Here is an 8,326-nt window from a genome sequence, read left to right on the forward strand (position 1 = left end):
TGTGCTCCCCACACTACTGCAGGGCTGGGGTCGGGGCCTCGGGCCAGCTTCCTTCCCGCCCGCCTTCTTCCCCCTGCCCTGCCCTGCAAAACCTACCGAGGGCAGTGCGGGGCGGTTTTGTCCTTTTGTGATCTTGACTACCCCCCCCAATCTCCTTGGGCTCACACCTCACCCCCAAATTTGTCACACACATTCCTGAGAACTCTCTTGGTAACAAATAATGGAACCCTAACTCAAACTAGCCTGAGCACAAAAGGGACATTTTTTGGCTCAAACAGCTGGACCCAGCTGTTTCCGACACAGCTGGGCCCTGGGACCGAGATGATCTTGCTCACCCTCGCTCTCCTCTTCTGTGTTTCCCCCCTTCTGCCCTTCCCCTCCCTTTTGCTCTCCCTTTCCCTCGCTCTCCTCCATCCGCAGGTCCCACGGGAGGGCCGTGTCCTCAGGCAGCTGCTTTCCAGCGGGGGCAAGATGGGCACCAGCCTACATTTGCCCGCTCAGCGAGCTCGGCAGAAAGAGGCCGTAATCTATCCCCACGATTCCTGCCAGAAACCGAGGCCAGGTTCTCACTGGCCCCCAGCTGGGTTGTGAGCCATGCTTGGACCTGCAACTGTGCCTCTGGTGGCCAAGGTCTGGGCCGTGGGGACCCCCCTGGGGCTCACCAGTGGGTGCCTGAACCCCGCATAGTAGCACTGGGAAGAGAGGAGCCCCCTAAAGAAGATTCGAGAAGCCGTTCCCAGAAGCCAGGCCTGGCTGCTAGGCAGGGGAAAACAACAGGTGTCCGCTCAAGCAAGGTATTTTCCTAAGCGGAACTGGGTGCCAGCTGCGGATCCACGTTTTCGCTCCGCTCCTCGTCTTGTTCCTGGCAGCTGCTGTGGGAATGGCTTTTCCACTTTCCGCCCGTGTCCCCCACTTCTCGCCTCTGAGTGGAGGCACAGGTGGCGGCGGGGTCACCCTGGCGCGGGCTCTGCGAGCCGGGCATGGGCAGCTGGCACAGGCCGTGGGGCCGCGGCTCAGCGATGTCACGCAAGGTCTGGCCGCAGCTGTCCGGGTGCCCCGGGGACGGCTCCTCCGTCACGGTGCCGGATCCACGGGGCTTTGGAGAGTCCACCGAGGGGGGCGGTTTCTGGAAGGGGCCGGGAAAGGGGCTTCTGCCTGGGAAGGACAGGCAGCCTGTGTTTGTCCCTGTGGGATGGGCCGGCCCGGGAATCTCGGCGGTGCCAGGCCCTGGCAGGTGGGGGCGGCGGGGGGCGAGGTTCCCGTGCTGGGGGCCGCGCACACGTAAGCCCCGCAGCCGGCCGGGGAGGGGATGACCTGGGGGGGGGGGCCTTGGAGAGTCTGTAGGGGGAGAGGGCTTGGGTTACACCTGGGAGATTAGGCAGGATTTTAATCAGCCGGGAGGGAAGGGCAGGGGGTGAACAGCCGGGTGAAGTTTCTGGGAAGGGCCGGGACGCCGGTGAGACTCTCCAAGGCGGGGGCGGCGGCAGGGGCGCGCCGGGCCTCGCTGCGAGCTGGGCTTGGTACTTGAATGCTGAGCTCGTCCGGGCAGGGGGAGGCTGGAGGCTTGACGAGAAGGCAGTGGAGGCCAGCCCAGGAGCATCTGAGAACAGAAAGCCTTGAAGGCCGTCGTGGCAGGGGAGAGCCTGTGCCGCCACGTGGCAGCAGCAGGCCGGAGAGAGGGGCGCGTTCCGCTGACGCCAGGGAGAGACGGGCGGGCGTGCGGGCCGGACAGCAAGGCACAGACACGGGACTTCCACAAGGCACTCTTTCGTGACTTGTGGAACGTATCGTTCAAAACAGAAAATACAGACACGATAAGGAAGGAAACGGAAATCTCCTGAAGTCCCTTACGCCCAGAGACCAACACGGTTAACATCTGTATCTGTTTCCTTCCAGTCTTTTTTCTGTGCGCCTGTATTTCTTTCTAAATAGAGTCCAAACCCCCCTGTTCAGCAGGACCACCAGCCGGAAAGGAAGGTGCCGTGCTGGGTTTTGTTCCTGCTCTCCTGGGAGAGGGAGAGACTTGGCAGGCAACGGCCCAGCTGGGGTAGTCGCCACGCCCGAGGCTGCCTTTGCCATCCCAGTCCTCCCATTTTCCTAGAAAACAAAATTGTTTTGTTCTGCTCTGAAAACTCAGGCCCCATTCTGGCGTTGACGAAGCAAAGGCAGCCAAGGAATTAAAGCATCGAAAACTGGGACTGTATCAGGAAAGTGTGACTTCATTGTCCCCAGGATGCTATGCTCTCTGTCCCCGGGGCCAGGCGCTCTGGACAGCTCAGCGGAAGGCACCTGGCGTCGCTCTGATGTCCTGTGCAGGGCCTGAGTGTCCGGATGAGCTGCCCCATCGAGTCCACCATGAGCTCAGCCTTCCCTGCCGCTGCGAGCTCAGGCTCTGCAATACCTGCCTTGGAGGCAGAGGCGGTAACACAGCATTTGCCTCCCAGGCCTGACGGGAAATGGGCAACACCACTGTCCAGGGAGAGCTGAGTCTCCACCCCGGCCCCCAGGTCCCCCCCTCCCGTTCTCCCATAGACGTTGGACCTGGCCGTGACCAGGGGTGGGAACAGGGAAGAGGAGGCAGCCCTGGCCACCGCCTCGCCCCACCGTCCCCAGCACACGAGTGGAGCAGAAAGTAGCCTTTTCTTTTCGCTTGGAAAAACAGCCTCGCCGAGCCCCTCTCTTCGCCCCTTGCTCTGGGGCCCCGCGTGCTGTTCCCAGGATTAAGCCACCGAGCACACATTCCTCTCCGGCAGGTGCAGGCCCCGCCCGCTCCGGGCACGGCCAACTGATGTGCACATTTTAATTTCCTAAAACGCCAGGGCTGGGTCTTCCTCAGGGGTCCGGTGGCTCACCCTTGGCCCTCGGGCTTTGGAGGTGGCACTTGTCATCCCAGGTGTCTGGGAAGCAGCCCCACGTTCCCGCCACCGCTCTGCTGCTCACTCCCTGTTGTACGAGTGATGTAGACGTTCAAGTATGTATTTGTGTTCTTTTCCTTCTTCCCTTTTTTTTTTTTTCTTTTTGTAAGAACATTAGAGTCCTGGATGAAGTTTTAGCTCTGTCACTTGACAACTGTATAATACAACCCAGGGCACTTGAATCTCTCCGCCCCGAATCGCTAAAATGGGGGCTCCTGCCAGGCCCCAGACCTGTGGGCCTCCGAGTGCGAGCACATTCTTCCAGGCTTACCGGTCCTTCCCTGGTCTCTCGGAGGATGTCACGGGCACAGAGCCCTCCACGCAGAGCCTTCTCCCGGCCGGGACTAAGTAATGTCTGTACGGTTTCCTGCTGGAAGTCTGCCGCTCGCCCCACGGGCCGGGCTGTGAGCCCCCGAGTTTATTTACATTTCCCTGATTGCCGGTCGGGCCCAGCACCTTTCCACACGTGCGTCCGCCTGTTAGATTCCTCTCTCGTGGTGTGTTGGTTTGTCTGCTGCCCGTTTTCTATTAGGTCCTTTGTGCCTTTCCTGTTGATTCGTAGGAGTTCTTTGTATTTTGCGGGCACCATTCTTCCGTGGTTGCCTTTTCACTCCTGAAGGTGTATTTTGATGATTAGATCTTAAGTAGAATGTAGTCAAACTATCAGCCTTTTCCTTCATGGTTATTGCTTCTTAAACCAAAAAACAAAACAAAACAAACAAAAACAATCCTTCCTAACCCCAAGGTCATTAAGATAGTCTTCTAAATGCTATGAGGGCATCCTAATAGTTTTGCTTTTCATAATTAGGTCTTCAATCCCCTGGAATGCCAAGAATGAATTTCTGGCGTATGATGTGAGGTGATTAAGGGTCCATCAAACATTAAATGTTTTTCCCATGTGGATATCCAATTGCCCCCGAACGTTTTACTGAGAGAAGTCCATCGTCTTCCCAGGACGTGCAGCCCAGATCTACAGCAAGTGTCCGCCCACTTGTCCGTGGGGCTGTTTCCCGGCGCTGGGTCCTGTCCCCCGGCCCAGCTGCCTCCCTCGCCGGCCCCTCGCCGTCTCCATGGACGCTGCCTCGGAAGAAGAGCTGATGTTGGTGCAGCAAGTTCTTCCACCTGGCTCTTCTTCAGGGACACTGCCAACTCTTGGCTGTTTATTTGTACTTCCAGATCACTTTTAGAATCAACTTGCCAAGGTTCTCACACACAAACCCTGGGAGTTTCATTAAGACTTGGAGAGACTGACTAAGATTTGGAGAGAGTCTTTCCAGTATCGAGTCTTCTAGTCAATGGAATGAAGGCACCTTCTCCATTTGCGTCGTCCTCGCTGTCTCTCATCATTCCAGTTTTACACCCGTCTCCACAGAGTTCTTGCGTATCTTTAATTAAGATCCTTTTGTACTACTGTGTGCAAGCTGTCACTTCTTATTTCAAAATTTTTAATTTACAGAAGAGAGGCACAAACAGTAGAGTCCCCACATCTCTGTCACCAGCTTCACCTGATGTTAGCATCTTACGTACCACCGTGCATTGACCAGAGCCAAGAAGCTAACATCGGCACAACACTCTTAAGCTACAGTCAATTTATTTGAATTTCCCCAGTTTAACTATTAATATCCTCTTTCTGTTCCAGAGTTCCATCCAGGATCCATTATTATGTTTATTCTTCAGGTCTCCCTCCCGAGTCTCCTCTGATCTGTGACAACTTTTCATTCTTGTTTTTCATTACCTTGACACTTTTTTTTTTTTTTTTTTTTGAGACAGAGTCTCACTTTGTTGCCCAGGCTAGAGTGAGTGCCGTGGCGTCAGCCTGGCTCACAGCAACCTCAATCTCCGGGGCTCAGCGATCCTCCTGCCTCAGCCTCCCGAGTAGCTGGGACTACAGGCATGCACCACCATGCCCGGCTAATTTTTTGTATATATATTTTTAGTTGGTCAATTAATTTATTTCTATTTTTGGTAGAGACGGGGTCTCGCTCAGGCTGGTTTTGAACTCCTGACCTTGAGCAATCCGCCCGCCTCGGCCTCCCAAAGTGCTAGGATTACAGGCGTGAGCCACCACGCCCGGCCAACCTTGACACTTTTGAAAAATACTGGTCAGGTGTCAGCCTCCTTCACTGTTCGGGTCTGTCTGGTGTTTTCTCAAAGTTAGACTAGGGGTATAGCCCTGGGGGAAGGACGCCACCAAGACAGGGTGCTTTTCTCATCGTATCCTACCGGTGGAACGTGACAGCAGCGTGACTTATCACTGATGGCGTTAACCTTGAATCCCGTGGTGAAGGTGGTGGTGGCCAAGTCCCTCCGCTGTAACTGAGTCACTGTCTTTCCCCTTCCACAGTCTAGTCCTTAGAAACAAGTCGCCAGATACAGCCCAAACTCGGGGGAGGGGAGCTCAGCCCTACCTCCTGCAGGGCGCGTATCAAAGAATCTGTGAACATACGTTAAAGCCACCACAGCAATTAAAACATGATTTTGAAGGAAACCCTTTGAAGTTTCTCCTTAAAGTTTCACCTGCTGATTTGAGCGTTCGTCCGTGGGTCAGCAATGACCGTGGCGTGTTTCTATTCTCCTCATTCCTTCCGTATTTATTACTTGGAATTCTTCTGTAAGGAAGATCCAGCGCTCTCCTCCAATTATTTATTTAATCTTATCAGTATGGACTCAGAAGTACTTATTTATTGAGTTATCCAATACTATCATCATTTGTTTTGCTGCTCAAACTATTCTAGCTCTGGCCATTGGTTGGCTCGTGGGTCCTTTTGATGTGCCCTTATTCTATTCATTTATTTATTTTTTTAGCACGCTCATCTCTTCTAGCATTAGACAGCAATACTTCAGGCTCCTCTTGTATTTTCCCTGCCCCGGCCCTAGAATCACCCATTTATCCAGAGAGCCCTGGATCCTTTCATTGGAGAATGAATGGTATTTAGAAACCAGGGTCTGGGCATGAGGTATACATCCTCACAGTTACCGGGATGTCACTACTTCTATCTCCTCTCATCAGACGGAGCTTGAAGATACATGTAGTATGTGCATAGCCTGAGCGTGCACACGTGGTCTACACTTCCGTGTTTATCTGGATCTGCACTAAACTAGCCATGAGTTCATACCCACAGGCACCACACACGCTTGCTTGTAACCTTTTCTCTGACAGTGAGAAGCCTTGCTGCCATTACTTACAGTTGACTGGCTGAATTGTATAACCCTATTGTACATGTAGTGAAACAAACTTGCCCACGAGAATATAGTGTTTATGCGTTGTTTTGTCTTTAACCATCCAGTGTCCAGTCAAAACATTGTTTCTCAAAGCAACACAGGCCAGCCCCTTCTTCACCTCTTTTTTCAGTGATATGTCATACATTTGTAACACACTTAGAACTCACTTATCACCGGCTTGCTTTCCATCCAAGGGTACTCAAACATCCTGGTTGATTTCTGTTAATTTGCACACAGCGCAACTCACTCTTGGAGATTCATACTTCTGCGGGCTTTAACGAATTCCTGGAGTCATATGTCACACGGTATCATACAGAGAAGTTCCATTCCCCTAAAAATGCCCCGGGATGAGCCTTCTGAAGTCAAATACTCCTCCTCCCGTAACCACTGGCAGCCATCGATCTGTTTCGCATCCCTGTGATTTTTTTTTTTCTAGAATGTCCTATAAATGGAATCTTACAACATGTAGCCTTTTGCATCTAACTTCTTTTATTGTTCAGCAAAAAGCGCTTGAGATTCATTCATGCTGTTGCATGAAATCATTAGTTTATTTCTTTTTGTTGCTGGGTGATATTCCATTGCATGGATGTACCATGTTTTATTCATCCATTCACCTGCTGTGGGACATCTTGGTTGGTCCCAGTATTTGACAATTGTAAGTAAAGTTGCTCTGTGTATTTATATACAGGGCTTGGTGAACATAAATATTCAATTCACTTGGGTACATATGTGAGAAAGGGGGCTGACATACAACCATGTCACATGGTTTGTGTTTGTATAACTTCGTAAGAAATTGCCAAACTGTTTTCCAAAGTCTCTGTGCCGTTTTTCATTTCCCCCAGCAACATGTGGGAGTTCCAGTTGCTCCACATCCTCAACATGGCTTGGTATTGTTAGGTTTTGGTTTTTTTTCTTTTTAATTATAGCCACTCTAATAATGCTGTAGTGGTATCTCATTGTGGTTTTAATTTGCATTTCCATAATGACCATTGATGTTGATTGAGTATCTTTTCATGCGCTTATTTTTATTTTTTTTTTTTGAGACAGAGTCTCACTCGCTTATTTTTAAGCTGTTTTTTACATTGGAGTGTTTGCTTTATCGTTGTCAAGTTGTAAGCTTTCTTTATATATCTTGGGTACAAATCCTTGACAGGACAGGTGACGTGCAGATATTTTCTCCAAGTCTGTGGCTTGTCTTTTCATTCCATTAATAGCAAAAGCTCTTAATTGTAATGAAATCCAATTTGTTGATTCTTTTTCTCTTATGGGTTGAGCTTTTGGTGTTGTATTTCAAAATTCACTGCCAAATCCAAGGTCCTAGAGATTTTCTCCTATGTTTTCTTCAAGAAAATTTATAGTTTTATGTTTTACTTTAGTTTTCTAAAGTATATAATACCTTTTAAGTTTTCATTTTCTAGTTGTTGATCATTTCCAACATTAGGCATAGATGCTAAATGGATTAAAATTTGCACACACATGTATACACACAACACATCCGTATATTTATGTTAGGAATAAATTTAGGAGAGTATTGTATTATTAATACTTTGGTGTGGGAAAACCTTTCTCATAAAGCAAGGTATATCACTTTAAAAACGTAAAATATTTTCTATGATTTTAAAAAATAATAATTAAGACCATACACAGTTGCTCATGCTTGTAATCCCAGCACCTTAGGAGTCTGAGGCAGGAGGCTCCCTTGAGGCCAGAAGTTTAAGACCAGCCTAGGCCACGTAGTGTGAGACCCCATCTCTACAAAAAATAATGTTTAAAAAACATTCAGGCATGGTGGTGCATGCCTGTAGTACTAGCTACTTGGGAGGCTCAGGTAGGAGGATCACTGGAGCCCAGGAGTTAGAGGTTACAGTGAGCTATGAACACACCCCGGCACTCCAGCCTGGGTAACAGAGTAAGACCCTGTCTCTAATTAATTAATTCACCATTAAAGTTAAAAAAAACAAAGGTAGGCCGGGCGCGGTGGCTCACGCCTGTAATCCTAGCTCTCTGGGAGGCCGAGGCGGGCGGATTGCTCAAGGTCAGGAGTTCAAAACCAGCCTGAGCAAGAGCGAGACCCCGTCTCTACTATAAATAGAAATAAATTAATTGGCCAACTGATATGTATATAAAAAATTAGCCGGGCATGGTGGCGCATGCCTGTAGTCCCAGCTACTCGGGAGGCTGAGGCAGAA

General features: G+C 50.3%; 1 long non-coding RNA gene across 1 annotated transcript; it reads right to left on the reverse strand.

Annotated features, from left to right (window-relative positions):
* Positions 1–2,978: 2,978 nt before the first annotated feature.
* LOC142870566 (uncharacterized) lies at positions 2,979–7,498 on the reverse strand. Its single transcript, XR_012918891.1, has 2 exons — positions 4,995–7,498; positions 2,979–4,650 (listed from the first exon to the last, which is right to left on the reverse strand). It is a non-coding gene; the product is annotated as an uncharacterized LOC142870566 (long non-coding RNA).
* Positions 7,499–8,326: the final 828 nt, after the last annotated feature.

This window comes from Microcebus murinus, chromosome 4 (assembly GCF_040939455.1).
Source record: "Microcebus murinus isolate Inina chromosome 4, M.murinus_Inina_mat1.0, whole genome shotgun sequence".
Taxonomy (NCBI): Eukaryota; Metazoa; Chordata; class Mammalia; order Primates; family Cheirogaleidae; genus Microcebus; species Microcebus murinus.